Source organism: Engystomops pustulosus, chromosome 10 (assembly GCF_040894005.1).
Source record: "Engystomops pustulosus chromosome 10, aEngPut4.maternal, whole genome shotgun sequence".
NCBI classification, from domain to species: Eukaryota; Metazoa; Chordata; class Amphibia; order Anura; family Leptodactylidae; genus Engystomops; species Engystomops pustulosus.
In genome coordinates, this window is record NC_092420.1 from 13,484,593 (window position 1) to 13,502,415 (window position 17,823).

The 17,823-nt window shown below is 41.2% G+C and overlaps 1 protein-coding gene across 12 annotated transcripts in view; it reads left to right on the forward strand.

Moving 5' to 3' along the window:
• The first annotated feature begins 14,066 nt into the window (after positions 1-14,066).
• Positions 14,067-17,823, forward strand: part of FOXP1 (forkhead box P1) — a 601,095-nt gene continuing 597,338 nt past the window's right edge. For 2 of the 12 annotated variants that reach the window (XM_072128410.1, XM_072128414.1), the window contains exons 1-2: positions 14,072-14,704; positions 16,981-17,052. The gene's annotated coding sequence lies outside the window, so the exon portion shown is untranslated. Of the gene's footprint in view, positions 14,705-16,980; positions 17,053-17,823 lie in introns of all 12 variants that reach the window. The other 10 variants (XM_072128406.1, XM_072128404.1, XM_072128405.1 and 7 more) reach the window with 10 other exon arrangements.

Below are 17,823 nucleotides of genomic sequence, written 5' to 3' on the forward strand. Positions count from 1 at the left end.
TAACTCCTACCATTGTCTTTCCTATGCATGGTCCGAACTGGAGGGGCACATTTATCACAAGCAGGCATGCAAGCTGTGATTTAGGCGCAATTCTGGGCACAGACTTCTACCCCCTGTATGCCAGGTGGGCGCGGAGGCAGAGGTGCCGCCCCTGTTCAAGCACAGGCTATGGAGTTATTCCTCACCAGGTCAGACCTGGCATAGAAGAGCTCCGGGGTGCAGTCTCCTGATAGGTCCAGTGGGGCGGGGCCAGCATCTATCTATCTCATATCTATTTATCATCTATCTATCTCATATCTATCTATCTATCTCATATCTATCTATCCATCTATCTATCTATCTCATATCTATCTCATATCTATTTATCATCTATCTATCTCATATCTATCTATCTATCTCATATCTATCTATCCATCTATCTATCTATCTATCTCATATCTATCTCATATCTATTTATCATCTATCTATCTATCTATCCATCTCATATCTATCTATCTATCTATCATCTATCTATCTCCTGTCTATCTATCTCTCTCATATCTATTTATCATCTATCTATCTATCTATCTATCTATCTATCTATCTATCTCCTATCTATCTATCTCATATCTGTCTATCTCATATCTATTTATCATCTATCTATCTATCTATCTATCTATCTATCCATCTCATATCTATCTATCTATCTATCTATCTATCTCATATCTATCTATCTCCTATCTATCTCATATCTATTTATCATCTATCTATCTATCTCATATCTATCTATCTCATATCTGTCTATCTCATATCTATTTATCATCTATCTATCTATCTATCTCATATCTATCCCTCTATCTCATATCTATCTATCTATCTATCTAGAAAAAGGAAAGTTTAGAGCAGCACAGCAACTCCGGTGGGTGCAAGTCCGTAAGTCCCCAGGCAGGGGGACTGCAATGTAAAGCAGTCTATCTATCTATCTATCTATCTATCTATCTATCTATCTATCTATCTATCTCATATCTATCTATCTCATATCTATCTATCTCATATCTATATATCTATCTCATATCTATCTATCTATCTCATATCTATCTATCTATCTATCTATCATCTATCTATCTATCTATCATCTATCTATCTCCTGTCTATCTATCTCTCTCATATCTATTTATCATCTATCTATCTATCTATCTATCTATCTATCTCCTATCTATCTATCTCGTATCTCTCTCCATCCATCCAGTTCTGCGCTTTCTATCACACATAGAACATCACTATTGTCTCCCCAATCCTTCTTGTCTCTCCCGGCTTCCTCTGATCTCGGGTTCATTAGAAATATCTGAATCTCTTTCTGTAACCCTGAGCCTGGGGTCGGGGCTGGGAGCCAGCGGTGACAATGTGCGGATAATTACACCCCTCGTGTGCCGAGACATGACCGGGGGGCAAAAACATCCAAAAAAACAAACACAACAAAAAACAAACGTGTTTAGTGTCTGCAGGAGGATTGGTCGGTGGGTTTTGGCTCCAGGTTGCTGTCACCCGAGGGGCGAGGTGTTCCCCGCTGCGCGTTCAGCCGTCGCCTTCTTCTATATAAGGCGATTTCTTCTAGGGAACTTCTTTTTTTTTTTAAATAGTTCATAACAAACAAACCTCAGACAAGTATCACAGGACGTTCTGTTTCTGTTTCCCAGAGAATTGTGAAAATTTCTGATGGGCCCCTAGACGCAGTTGGCAATTTGTTGCCCACTTTTGGGGAGCTACACCTACTTTTATAACTCTTTTGTTCCATCTAAAATTTGTCAGTGGTCGATGGCGCAATTTTCAATCCTAAGGGTCCTGTGTCCTAGTGTAAGGCATATGCAACACCCCTGCCAATGCATAGGAAAGGTGGGTGTTGCGAATAGCGCCCTCTCCAGGTCAGGAGCTGTTAAGGAAAACTGATCACCTCTCCAGGAGGTCTCCAAGTACTGGATAACTCAGTAATTGCAGCTGTAGCCACTGCCTGGTAAGGCAAGAGTTAACACTGTGATATGTTACTGTCCAATGGTGTTTCTTGTAAAATAGTAAAGCAAGCTGGAAGCTGATTGGAGAGTGCTACCACCTGACCAAGGGAGTATATAAAGCCCTGGAGAGGCGGGAGCACCGGGAGAAGAAGAGGTACCTTAGGCTGCTGCCTGCTACCTCAGGGCAAGTCCGGAGACTAAGCCCCAGAGCTGAGATCATCACTCGGACTTGGCTCCATCTCTACCATCAACAGCCTGAACCTACTATTAGGCTGCGTGTAACCTTCCTGTGGACCAGCTCTCCATGACTCTTCCAGCTTGCTGAATCTGCTGCTATTGTTTGGCCATTGCCTGGTGTTTAAAGTTGAATAAAAAAAACAGCGAGTCACTTTTGCACAACGTTGCCTCCGTCCGATCCTGACCACCACGGGCTCCCCATCCATCACCCAGGGACTTATCTTACAAACACCTCAGGGGTTGCCCCGGGGAGAAACCAGTACATCAGCCTCTCCCTCCATATTTCTTGCACACACCACCTGCTGGAGACCTGCCAGGCCTTAGGACAGACCTCCGGTCCCCATACCAAGCACCGGGACATCAGCGTGCCTAGGCCGCAATAGCCAGCCACTCCGGTATTCTGGGCCCCGGCTGTCTCCAGGCCCCAAGAAAAGGCTAGGCCCCGGTGGGAGATGTTGCACATATGATTTCCCCCCCTGACGCTCCCTAACCCAAGCGCCCTGTCGCTGCTGCCTGGGTCACCACTGGTACAGCACCTGCAGAGGGTGACACATACCAATAAGGACGGGGCAGTGCAGCACAGAAATAAAGGTGCAGGGCAGAAAATAAGGGAGTAGACTAGGGGAGGATCCTTCCACCTATGCAAATTACATCACGGGGCACATTAATCATAGGCGCTAAGTGGACCCCCGGGTCAGATATGTGACAGATGTATGAATGAATAGATAGACAGATAGATAGATATTAGATATAGATATTAGATAGATAGATATGAGATAGATATGAGATAGATAGATAGATAGATATGAGATAGATAGATATGAGATAGATAGATATGAGATAGATATGAGATAGATAGATAGATATGAGATAGATAGATAGATAGATATGAGATAGATAGATAGATAGATAGATATGAGATAGATAGATAGATAGATAGATAGATAGATATGAGCTAGATAGATATGAGATAGATATGAGATAGATAGATAGATAGATAGATAGATAGATAGGAGATAGATATGTGATTGATAGATAGATAGATAGATAGATGGATAGATATGAGATAGATAGATAGATAGATAGATATGAGATAGATAGATAGATATGAGATAGATAGATAGATAGATAGATAGATAGATAGATATGTGATTGATAGATAGATAGATAGATAGATATGAGATAGATAGATAGATATGAGATAGATAGATAGATATGAGATAGATAGATAGATAGATAGGAGATAGATAGACAGATAGATAGATATGAGATAGATAGATAGATATGAGATAGATAGATATGAGATAGATATGAGATAGATAGATATGAGATAGATATGAGATAGATAGATAGATAGATATGAGATAGATAGATAGATAGATAGATAGATAGATAGATAGATATGAGATAGATAGATAGATAGATAGATATGAGATAGATAGATAGATATGAGATAGATAGATAGATAGATAGATAGATAGATAGATATGTGATTGATAGATAGATAGATAGATAGATATGAGATAGATAGATAGATATGAGATAGATAGATAGATATGAGATAGATAGATAGATAGATAGGAGATAGATAGACAGATAGATAGATATGAGATAGATAGATAGATATGAGATAGATAGATATGAGATAGATATGAGATAGATAGATATGAGATAGATATGAGATAGATAGATAGATAGATATGAGATAGATAGATAGATAGATAGATATGAGATAGATAGATAGATAGATAGATAGATAGATAGATAGATAGATAGATAGATATGAGCTAGATAGATATGAGATAGATATGAGATAGATAGATAGATAGATAGATAGATATGAGATAGATAGATAGATAGATAGATAGATAGATAGATAGATATGAGATAGATAGATAGATAGATAGATAGATAGATATTTAGATATGAGCTAGATAGATATGAGATAGATATGAGATAGATAGATAGATAGATAGATAGATAGATAGATAGATAGATATGAGATAGATAGATAGATAGATAGATACGCTAGATGGATGGTAAATTTGAGATTTTTCCATCCTGAGGATCCTCACGGTTTCCATCTGTTTGTAGATATTTATCTCCACTATTTCCATCGCTCTCCTCCTCTATTGTCTTCTATGGTCAAACAACGAGCAAAGCTTTTGGATTGTATGTATTTGGGATGAATGAGTGTGAGCCCTTGGGACCAGGGTTATCATGTGACCTGGAGGTATCACTCAGTGCCTCTCTCGCTCCCTCACTTAAGGAGCCTCAGACCTTCCGTCTCCATGGGGGATAATTGGATAATATTAAACCCCCCAATAGGAGCCGGTCCATCTTTTAGAGGGAGATCAATAGTATCATATGCAGCGGCGAGACAATGGTGGGAGTCGCAGCTCTGGAGGTTCCTATGAACATGAACCTCAGAGGAGGACACAAAGGCTGCACTGCTGCCTGGAAGCTTAGTCTATACTCTATAAGATGTATCAGAGCTAATGGGGAGACATCGCGGAGGGGTGGCCGTGACCCCATTTGCTGGGAGAGTTTGGGAAAATTTTAGACCCATAAGGACCACCTCCTCTTCATCTTAGAACATATCTGACGACTCATCTGTAACGTCCAGGAGTCTGGAGTACAAGTAGACTAGTCCTTCTAAAATAACTTCTTTGTGTATACAGCTCCTGTGCAGAGCTATGCGTCTCCTTGGTGACAGACTACAAACAAACCGTCTGTAGTTACAGTTCGTGTTTTGCAGTATTTCACTCCTCGTAGTCGGCACAACAACATATAGATTCTGTGCTTACTGTATATCCTCTTAGCCCCTCCCCTTCTGGCAGGCCCCACCCCTCTGCTGATTTTTAAAGGGCCGGTGCCACTTGTTATATAAAGCACAAACCCGCACTGGAAGGTGTCTGACCAATAAAGGATTCGGGACTAATTTTTTGTTTCCGGGAAAGGTTTACTTCCAGATATTCCATGTTTGACCTTTGACCTCCATGTTTGACCTTTGACCTCCACGTTGCTTTCCCTGAATTCTTGTCAGGCTCTTAGATTGCTACCCTTACCTCGGCCTATACCTAGACTATGCTGCAGTTAGGTCTTTGGATTCTGGACTCCTTACCCACTTGGTTCTGTTGTCATCAACACCAGGATTTCTCCAAGAGGTAGTGACCCATCTCTGTACGAGGGTTAAAGGGTTAAAACCGGGGTCGTCAGTTCGATGAAGTCCTTAGGAGTAGATGTCAAAATGATTGGGTGACACAGGGGGTCCCTTTGTGAGTTACTAAAAAGCAGGAAACAGAAAGGAGAGATCGTGACAAGAAGATCTGACTACAAAGAGTTTTGTTTGTAGTCTGTCCCCATGGAGACACACAGAGCTGCATAGGAGTTGTAGGTAGAAAACAGTAGGAGATTAATAATAATAATTCCTTTATTTTATATAGCGCACACAGATTACGCAGCGCTGCACAGAGTTTGCCAAATCAGTCCCTGTCCCCAATGGGGCTCACAATCTAATCAGCCTACCAGTATGTTTTGGAGTGTGGGAGGAAACCGGAGGACCCAGAGGAAACCCACGCAAACACAGAGAGAACATACAAACTCTTTGCAGATGTTGACCCTGGGACTATGTTTATTTGAGTTGTTCCTAACGATTCCCTCCAACAAATCAAAAATAATACAGAAATAACCTCTGCAAACGGTTGAAAACCTCATATAATGTATGCAGCTCCCATGCAGACCCATGTGTCTCTACAGTTACAGACCACAAACTAAAAGCTTTCATATTCTTTTCCATCTGAGCGCTGATTTTTGGTCACAGCCATCTAAAAAGAACAGGAGTAAAAATGTACTAAGGAGCAGAAAGACCCTGACTACAGAGGATCTGTTTGTAGTCTGTCGCCATGAAGACGCCTATACATCTGCCGAGGAGCTGTATACACCAAACGAAAAGCAGTTTTTTATTTAAGCAATAAACAAAGATGCTTTATTCTTAATTTTATCTTTAACCTCACGACGTAGGGAAGTCTGTGACTTACAGACGGCCCCTAGTTACAGACAGACCCCTGTGACCTCTCTGGATGTTACAATAGTCCCAGACTGCAGTGATCAGCTGTAAGGTGTCTGTAATGAAGCTTTATTGATAATCCTTGGTCCAATTACAGCAAAAATTTTGAAACTCCAATTGTCACCGGGGCCCAATAAAAAATTTTGTCTGGAACTTCAATGATAAAATCTACAGTTTCGACTTACATACAAATTCATCTTCCCAATATTCTGAGTATTTCTGAAGGTTTTCCCGTCCTATGTGTTCAGGTGATCGCTCATCACATTATCCTTTTTAGCAGAACGAATTAAACACAGACAACTTTAATGTAATTACACGGTAACATTTCCTCGGGAGGTGCGCGCCGGCTGCTAATAACCGTATCATTCACGCGTCTCTTCTTTGGCGACAATTGTCACTTTTGTAGGATAATTTTCTCGGAGATTATAGCGGGGACATAATGTCCTGTCCATCACGGCCTATACCACTATATGGGAGGATCAGAGATCTAAGGCATTTTGTTTTTTTAAGTTGTGAAGCTCCATCACAGAGGGGCTCTGGTAACGCACCCAAAGCACTTCTGGATTATTATCATCATTTTAAAAGGATGGAGTTGGGGGGGGGGGGGGATCTTCTTATATTTGTTATCCATGGCCTCCTTTTAAAATGATGCTAATAAACCTGAAGGGTTCTGGGGATGTTACCAGAGTTCCTCAGTGTTGTAGTTTCACAGGCTGTTACACTGTCTCCTCTCCCCCTCTGCTCTCGCAGGACTTTTTTGCAATCACTGCCCTTTGTAATCTCACACAGTGGAAGGGGGGAAATGCTGCACAATGTAACAGCCTGTGAAGCTCCAGCATGGAGGGGCTCTGGTTATGCATCCAACACACTTCTGGATTATTATCATAATTTTAAAAGTTGATTTTAGATGGAAAGAGTTGTGGGAATCTTCTTATATTTGTTATCCATGGCCTCCTTACTTCTAAAATCAACTTTTAAAATGATGATAATGAGACAGAAAGGGTCTGGGGATGTTACCAGAGCTCCCCCATGTTGTATTTTCACAGGCTGTTACACTGTCTCCTCTTCTTCTCTGCTCTCTCAGCACTCTCTTGCAATTGCTGCCCTTTGTAATCTCACACGGTGGAAGGGGGGGAAACGATCCTGCACAATGTAACAGCCTGTGAAGTTCCAGCATGGAGGGGCTCAGGTAACGCATCCAACGCACTTCTGGCTTATTATCATAATTTTAAAAGTTGATTTTATAAGGAGGGAGGGCATGGATAACAAAATATAATAAGATTACCACAGTCACAGTGCCTGGATCTATGTGCAAATTTAAAGGGGTTGTCTCAATTTTAACTGTTATCCCCTTATAAGAGATTGCAAACTTACCAGTAGGGGTTCAAGCAGTCAGATTGCTGCAACAGGGGTTCCGATTTCCCGAATTGATGAGGCAGCAGTTCACGTGTCTATTCAACATCTATGTGAGTAGTAAACTCGAATTGAAGCTCATTCAATTAATGGGAACCCCCATTTTTGTAACCAGTGGGGGGTCCCAGGTGTCTCATACCGATGACACCTATACTGTGGATAAGGAATAACAAATAATCTTGGGACACCCCACATAACCTCATTACACCAATTCTTCACAAACTGCTCGAAACGTCCCCCCGCAACGCAACATCCCGCCACTAGATGGCGACCCATCCCTTCCAATTGTGCCCGAAACGCGTCCGACAAGACTTTAATATGCTAAAAAGCAACTTCTGCCTGATTACTGATCAAAAAATTAAAATGTGCTTGGCGAGAACGCAACGTGACAGTGTTGAAAATGAACAATATGTCAGGCTGCAGCTAATGTACACCAAATGGACACTGCCGCAGCATCAATGAGCCAGTCATCTGGATGGAGCAAGCCGCGCGCACGGCGGATGACATTTTCATTAAGCATTCCCTCAGAAAGTGTTTGCTGGAAAACAACAAAGAAATCAGACAGCCACAAATAAGTCTATAAAAGGCTCTGCAAAAAAAAAAAAAACCCATAAAAATAATTAAAAAAAAAGTTTCAAATTCACAACACGACCCCTTAATAGAGGTAAAATGTGTCAGGGGGAACGCGGTGTTAACGGAACATGGTGGTGTTAAAAGGTATTAGGATGATCGTATATTAAAAATACTAAAAAGACTAATGAATTACACTAAAAATGCTTAAAATGTGCCTTAAAGGGGAAGTTTTTCCCCCCTCCATTGAGTCCAACTCTTTACATCCTTTAATAGGTAACACTCCTCTGATTGCGGCATAGTTAGAATTTTTTCTCTAGTCCTTACCGTTCCCAAGCAATCAAGGTTAATCATTTTATCTTTCTATTGTCAGGTGGGTGGAGCTAAATTGTCTGCTCCAGGCCAGGACCCGCCTCATCTGACAGTCGAACCTTATTAGCATATTTGATACTGAAACTACGCCAAAACTATGCTAATTAAGCTATCTACTCTCAGGTGGAAGGTCTTGAGTTGGAGCAGACAGTTAAGCTCCTCCCATCTGACAGTATAAAACTGAAAATATTAACATTGATTGCTCGGGAACGGTGAGGAGTAGAGAGAAAATTCCAACTATGTCATAATCACTGGAGCTATGCCGATTAAAGGAGGTAAAGAGTTGGGGTTGGTGAAGGTGGTTAAAGGTCCACATTAAATATGGGGTTAAAGGGCTACTGAAGCTCAACATTTTTGAGGCTGTAAGAATATCTTCATTGTGGGAAACCAAAACTTTTAGTCCATATTTTTAGGATTGATGATGGTTTTCCTGTAGTGAGGACGGATGGTTAAAGGGGCACTCCATGCATTACACCTCGAACAGAGGATAACTATATGGTATAAAGTAAATGTACCATCAGAATCCATCCTCATAATCCAGGGACACTTACTCATAGATCCAGGCACCGTGACTGTAATAATCTTCTAATGAGCCAAAAGGGCTCTGGAGGTGTTACCAGAGTCACTCCATGCTGCAGCTTCACAGGCTGTTACACTGTCTCACCACTTCCCTCCTCCCCCTGCTTGTTGTAATTTCACACAGTGGGAAGGGGAAGTGCTCCTGCACCGTGTAACAGCCTGTGAATCTACAGAATGGAAGGGCTCTGGTAAAGCCCTCCCCAGAGCCCTTCTCGCTCATTAGCATAATTGTAAAAGTTGATTTTATTTGAAAGGAGGCCATAGAGAAGAAATACAAGAAGATTACCACAGTCCCGGTGCCTGGATCTATGAGTAAGTGTCCCGGGTTTGTCAGGATGGATTTTGATGGTCGATTAACTTTAAGGGCAAAATGATCTAAAAAACGATTATGTAAAGAATCTCTAATTGTAGATGGATTTTTCTCGCCAGGTATCAAAAAAAATCCCTTTAGCCTCTTTTTAGATTTATCCGATCCTGGGAAAGCTGGGTGATAACCAATATGGCAGCTACTGCACTTATCAAACTCAACTCAACTCTGGATCTGTGACACTGGGGCAGATTTCTGGAGACTGGGGCAGATATCTGGAGCTCTGTTGTCTATATCTGGATACATTCATTAGTGGATTGTAATTAAAGGGACGGGCAGTAATTATAACGAGCGCTGAATAATCCTCCTCCCAGCACAGACCTGGAATAACAAGACACATTTAGAATATTTGCTATTTCCATAACATATTATTACCCCTGCATACAGCATATTCCCTGATTAACATAGCACAACACACAGATGTAGCAGAGCTGAGTTTGTCACGTGTGACATTTCTCAGTGGCCGCCACCTCTTTCCAAAGGGTCGAAGATAATTCTGCTGCCTCATCTGTACTGGGTCCATTAGAACAGATTTTCATTCCAGATGTAGCAGTGTTTGCAATGCACAGCAGTATTGAGTTTGTCATTTGGTTCACTTCATTGTGCTATCAGTCATCTCCATAGGCCTTCAGATAACCAAACTGCATCAGGTTGGCTTAGAGAATCATAACAATGCCCCACTATGGTACAGATTGTCAAAAGAGATGTAGCAGAGTGGAGTTTGTACTGTGGTTCTCAGCGCACAGCCAGGGGTTCTGCTATGGTTCTGTATCCAGCACAAGCCAAGCTATCCGCACTAACACCACATGCGGTTTTGTCACATGTTTCAGGCTCCTAGATCTGTGTACACCATAACATATGTAGTAAAGATGTAGCAGAGCCAGATATGTCAGACATAGGTAGCGAGTTTGTCCTTTGACACATCTTATTGCAATAGTTGTGGTTTAGTACAATGAACTTCCCAAATTGTGTCTACTTAGTATCTTATAACAATGCGCCATATATGATGCAGCAGTATTGGGTTTGTCATAATTAGCAGAGCTAAGTTTGTAGCTTGTATCAAATCAGACTCCTTTACTCTGCTGTATAAGCTGGAGAGTTACTGAGATGGGCAAATGCAGCAGAGCGGAGTATGTTATGTGGGACATCTCGGAAATATAGCATTATATATACTCAAGGATTAACAACAATATTCAGCTACTTTATTTGACATAACAGAGCTGGATTTGTCAGATGTAGCAGGGCTGGATTTGTCAGATGTAGCAGGGCTGGATTTGTCAGATGTAGCAGGGCTGGATTTGTCAGATGTAGCAGGGCTGGATTTGTCAGATGTAGCAGGGCTGGATTTGTCAGATGAAGCAGGGCTGGATTTGTCAGGTGAAGCAGGGCTGGATTTGTCAGGTGAAGCAGGGCTGGATTTGTCAGGTGAAGCAGGGCTGGATTTGTCAGGTGAAGCAGGGCTGGATTTGTCAGATGAAGCAGGGCTGGATTTGTCAGATGAAGCAGGGCTGGATTTGTCAGATGAAGCAGGGCTGGATTTGTCAGATGAAGCAGGGCTGGATTTGTCAGGTGAAGCAGGGCTGGATTTGTCAGATGAAGCAGGGCTGGATTTGTCAGATGTAGCAGGGCTGGATTTGTCAGATGAAGCAGGGCTGGATTTGTCAGGAGAAGCAGGGCTGGATTTGTCAGATGAAGCAGGGCTGGATTTGTCAGATGTAGCAGGGCTGGATTTGTCAGATGTAGCAGGGCTGGATTTGTCAGATGTAGCAGGGCTGGATTTGTCAGATGTAGACGGGCTGGATTTGTCAGATGTAGACGGGCTGGATTTGTCAGATGCAGCAGGGCTGAATTTGTCAGATGCAGCAGGGCTGAATTTGTCAGATGTAGCAGGGCTGAATTTGTCAGATGTAGCAGGGCTGAATTTGTCAGATGTAGCAGGGCTGAATTTGTCAGATGTAGCAGGGCTGAATTTGTCAGATGTAGCAGGGCTGAATTTGTCAGATGTAGCAGGGCTGAATTTGTCAGATGTAGCAGCGCTGGATTTGTCAGATGTAGCAGGGCTGAATTTGTCAGATGTAGCAGGGCTGGATTTGTCAGATGAAGCAGGGCTGGATTTGTCAGATGCAGCAGGGCTGGATTTGTCAGATGCAGCAGGGCTGAATTTGTCAGATGTAGCAGAACTGGATTTGTCAGATGTAGCAGGGCTGAATATGTCAGATGTAGATGGGTGAATTTGTCAGATACAACCGTATTTTCATGATAATGTGGCACCGGTCATTCTGATATGTGAGGTCAATAAGTGAATTGTAGGTAAACCTGCTGCAGCATCCTATTAGCTACATGACAACTTCGGCTCTGCTATATCGTATGTGACAACATTTTTATAACTTTAACTTGAATTAATTGATTTTGTAAATTGAGACCTGAATTAAGGAAGAAAGTCAAATCCTTAGAAGTAAAGGGCAGGGGTCCCCACAACGAGAGGGGTCTGACAAGGGAATCCCTCGGGTTTTTAGCTCGGGAGAGGGGGCGAGGGGTGTTGTCCTGCGGATGAACTTTCACCTTCCGAACTCTGCTCTCTTTTTATTGGTGACTTGAAAGAAAAGGGGGGACTGGAGTTAAAATGGAAAGAGAACAGAAGGAAGGGGAGTCCCCCCCCATTGTCACTATCACTTCTCCTGTGACCCCCCTCCCCAATGTGGAAGATTTGTGAGGGTCCGAGCTAAAAGCATCACCTCCAATATGAGGGCGACACTCATAGTCTTGGCTAATGGAATTAGATGGGGGCACTGACATTACGTAAAAATTATGTGATCATTGTAAGGGCTTATTATTTATTGTAAAATGCCTCAGCTGCTGCAGAACTTCTTAGATAGAGAGACTCAGAATCTACATCAGCATCATAATACAACTAATTAGTAAAGTTTCTTCTTTGGGTGATTTTAAGACATCTACACATCCCAAAGTGTCAGCTCTGCTAGATACATTCATATACTTGGTTATGTCTGGCATGAGGTTCTGCAGCAGCAAGGTTCATAAACTACCTCTAACTTGGGAAGAATTAAGGCCAAAGACAAAGCATTTGATACAGTTGTACTGCAAGAGGTTCCGCAGGAGCAGAGCTTTGCATTGTTCTCTGCTGCTACAGAACTTCTTTGCCTAAGTAGATGCAGTAACATTCACAAATTATAATAATCACAACCAGTGTTTACTATATTGGAGCTGAAAGAGGTGCTGCAGCAGCAAAGATTCTTGGGCTCTTCAGCATATCAGCAAGGTTTATATGTACCAGAGAACTTTTTATCAGTCAATGAACAAAATCTAATTCAAGCTGACCTTGGCATCTGAAGAGGTTCTGCAGCAGCCAATATTATAGTCTAACGCAGGTAGACACCCTAGTAATAAACTATGAAAGCAATTGTTATAGTTAAGAAGTTCTGCAGCAGTCTGTCTAATGAAAACCATACCCATACATTCATGCACTAGCAAAGACACCTGTTACTGCAAGAGGTTCCGCAGCAGCAGGGCTAAATGAAACCCTCACTCTTTTTACACAAATAAAACATATCTTGCCTGTCCTTTAGTTTCTGCAGCGGCTGATATTATGGAGACCCTCCACTCTTCACATATACAAACATACAATGTCATCTGTCCATACAAGAGGTTCTGCAGTAGCAGGTCTAATAGAAATAACCCACCACCTCTTCACACACACAGACGGATACAATGCATCTGGTAATGGTAAGAGGTTCTGCAGCAGTAACAATTTAACTTCTGTCACGAAGACATACACAGGTACAATAAAACTTGCAGATTAAAGAGGTTCTGCATCAGCTTTATCCGTCTACTTCACACAGATACAATGCAGTTTTACTATTTCAAGAGATTCTGCAGCAAACAAGACTAATCATCCCCTTTCATACACAAAGATATTAAGCATTTTGCTAATGCAAGAGGTTCTGCGGTAGCAGGAACACAAACTTTACAAATATATCTAAACACACAGATACCATGTAGCTTCTTCATAAAAGAGGTTCTGCAGCAGAAGGGCTACTAGAAACCCCCCTCCCCCTTCACACACATCAACAATGTAGCTTATTCAGGCAAGAAGTTCTGCAGCAGGTCTAACAGAAACCCTAATCTGCTTTACACACACATACAAGGCAACTCGCTAAAGAAAGGGGTTCTGCAGCAGCCAGACTAACAGAAACACCCCCTCTCCCTCCCTATTCACACACAGATACAATGTAGCAATTTTCCCAACGGCTACTGTAACTTCTAGCAATGCATGCTACAGTACTGCCAAGAATCCTTGGAAGATCCACCTTGTAAGAGGTTCTGCAGCAGCAGAGGGAAGCCAGGAGGATCAGCACTACAGTTCTGCAGAGCACAATCCCTGGCTTGAGCACAAGCCATGTTCCCAGCTCCCCTGCCAGTCTGGTGCTGAGCACTCCTCCATACCCCCCTCCCTCCTCCTCCCCTCTCTCCTGCTTTTCCCCCTTTTTTTTCCTCCTTTCTCCAATCTCCTGCTTTTTGTGCCTTTTCCCCCTTGCCTGCTCCCTCTCTCTGCTTTGCTTCTGTGTCTTGTTTACCCAGCAGGTGGATGTGACGTCAGGGACTCAACACAGCAAAAAATAACAACATCTAAATCCGCCAGTCCAGCGTGGGCACCACTAGCAAAGTGGAAAGAAGGAGAAGGAGAGGAGGAGGAGGAGGGGGGAGCAAGAAAATAGTGCCTGATCCAAGAGCCCCTCATCCTGCCAGGAGAAAAGAAGAAGGAGGAGGGAGGGGGAAGCAAGTAAACAACAACAAGAGTGCAAGGAGGTGGTCGGGTCGGGTCACAGGAAGTGTCACTGCAAGCGGCAAGCTGTGGAGCGCACGGAGAGGGGGCCCCTGGTGCGCCCCATCCATCACAGAGCACAGGAGTGAGTGTGTCCTGCCAGCAGAGCCAAGCACAAGCCCAGAGCTGCGGAGTAATCTATTGTTATTTATTGTGTGGCTGTTGCATGCTATACTGGGATCCATGTGCATTTAAAAGGAATGAAAATAAATTTACACACACACACTGACACTGAATGACAGGGTGCTGGGGAGCAGCTGCCGGAGCGGGTGAGTTTCCAAGCTGCTCTTGCCCTTATTGTCTTATTGCATTTCCTTACTTTCTTCTGCAAGTTTGATGTTTCTTCTCATCTCATCTCTTCCCTCTCCTACTGTCAGACCCCCCAAAAACAGTTTCTCCTTAAAAAAGTAACTTTTCCTACTCTACTCCCTTCCCTCTGCTCATATGTCATTGATACATTGTATATAAAGGGATTGAATCACTTGGTCAGATTTGCCCCCCTGGATGTTAGAATGAAACCTAAAGTGCTGGATTTGGGACCTGTGGGATGTGTCATGTCCTCCCTACACTGAAGGGAGTCAGATTAGGGATTGACCAGGATGGAGCCCCTGATGGGAAACTTCTTAAACTTTCACTAAAGTGTCACTGATAGGCTGGTCAGATCCACAGTTACATCCCTGACATGATAGAGATGGTGAGAAGGACTGGATGGATTTGGGACATTCAGTAAATGGAGATTATTGGGATGTAATTGGTGTTATATTATCATGAAATTTCTCTGATTCACCTGATTCAAAAGGTGAACTAAGAAGAGAAATCTTCTTGGATACTTATGTGTTCTCATAGACTCCAGGCACAGTATAGGACATTCCAGTAACTTTCCTCTATAGAATGTACAAGTATCAATATTTAGATGTAATTGAATATTATATACACCTATAATATAAATATTTATAATTTGCAACAAACTTGCAAAACATAGAACATCCACTACCAGTCAATGATCTATTCTCTACAAGGCAGTGTCTTGCTACTTTTAGGAGCTCTTACATCCTTAAGGACCCACAGGGACTACTTACCCATTCCTTAACACTCACCTCTACGGATAGTAGTGATGTATATTACAACTGTTGGGTACTTGTAAGGATTCCAGATCCAGTATCTGCCTGGAATATCTCAGATTATATGGAGAATCTCTAAATTATGGATCAGTTTTAGGTGTTTTTGTACTTTTTGCATCTCTTATGTTGTATTGGGGGTCAGTTTATCTCATAGAAGGCCCAATGCTGCATATTAGACTATAAATGCTTCCCGTGAAAGGCAGCATCCTTACCTTTGGTAAAGTTTCTAGACTTCCTGAGCTTCTTATTAGGATCAGTTCCTTACAGATTATATGTAAATACCTTGCCAGGAAGTGATTCTGCTTCGAATGGAGATTCATCATCCATATCCTCAACCTGACTCTTCTCTGTCCACATCATTCACATACATGTCTCCCCAAAGTCCTAGTATTAACCCTGCACCATTCCTAATCCTTATACCTTACAGTCACTTTTGCAAAAGTTTTTTGAAATTATTTATTTATGTAACAAAAATAAAAATAGAATGTTACAAACTATTTTGTATCTAATGGGAATTAAAATTCTTCCCTAAGACATTGCATGCATTCTGTTCTTTATTAGTGCACGTAAGATCTCACACAAGAGGGACATACTTAGAAAAAAAATTATTAGAAGCAAATACAAAAAAAAAAACACTGCCGAAAATAACCTCTACAGATAAAAATTACTGAGCAAAGTTTATTCCAAATGCCAGGGAAAAAAAGTTGACAGCCTTCCCTTCTCTTGTAATTGCTGGTATAATAATTTCCAAGTCTTTTTCTACAAATACCATCTGTAAGATGATTATAAATTAGAAACGCTGAGGCTCTGAACCATCTGACATGATGATCTCTTTTTTTATTTTTTTTTTACCTAAATTTAGGATGCACAGTGTTCAGTATAAAAAAAAAAACCTAATAAAAATATGAGTGTCTGACGCTCTTATCCGTCTGACATAATAATGTTTTTTTTTTTAATTGCTTTGCATAAAATTTTAAATGGATGCACAATATTAAAATATGAAAAAATGGAATAAAAATGAAAAAAAAAATGGAAAAAAAAATTCAGGATGCTAATTTATGATGCTTTTTCAGACCGTAAGGAAGCAGGTAGGCTGCTATAATTTTATGACGGTGGTTTTAGGGTAGATAAGGAATACCTGTGATAACACTCTGCATATATATATATATATATATATATATATATATATATATCTCAATAATACAATATATAATGCAATATATATAGACAAAAAGTTTTTTCCATGTGCACAAAAAATATGTTATCACCAATTTTACCCAGTATGTGCCTGGTGTTGTGTATTGTATTTAGAGACCTGTTCACACTTCCCCTTACACATGAAGATGCAGGGATTCACACTTTGTTTAAAAAAAAAATTCCATATCCTATATACACGGTCAGTAATATTGTATTTTTCTTTCCAGGCCCTGGGTTGCAAATGATGGAAGGAAAAATAAAATCAGACATTTAGTTTTTGAGATCAAGACTTCAGCCAGGTGTGTATTCATTATATACATTCCTATTAAGAATAATTATAAAAAATTAAAAATGTAAAAACTCTGATACACAGGCCAATGTTTAATGCATGATGTTACTTTTTTTTTTTTTTAAATTGGTGATTTTATTTTAAAATGTAAAAAAAAAATATATAAAAAAATCTGTTCCATATTTGTAATGCATGAGGATGCTTTATTTTTATGGTGATTTTTTTTAAATTTTTATTTTGACAAAAAAAAAAACCTGTTCCCTGAAATGTTTTGAGATCCCAAGTCAAGCCACAAAAGAAAAGTATTGTATGTTTAATATATTGCTGTGGAAGCATTCTCTCTTTTCTCTTCTGTAGCCTCTGGATTAGTCATTGTCTGATGGAGAGAGGGGGGAAAAAATCTCTTTTTTTTAAAGGTGGTGGAAGGGGGGGGGGAATAAGTAAACAGTCTTCAACAAGTGAACCTTGACAACCTAGATTAGGGAGTGCAGTGGAGATCAAACGGAGCTTCTACTGAGCTGTTGTCAAGTACAGGCTCTGGGTTAGGAAGCCTACAAGTTCACTTATGCAGAAATGGGCTCTGGCAAACGCCGGCCTCAGAGGTGGAAGCACAAGGTGCGAAATTATGAGCACGGTTTCATGGATGTATCGGGCATAGACTTTAGTTGTTCCCCATGAATGTGAATTTTTTTCATAAATTTTTTTTAAAAAAGTGCCCCTTTAAAATTTACTATACCCCCTCCCCTTTAAAAAAATTGGGTATTAATTTGTCTATATAATC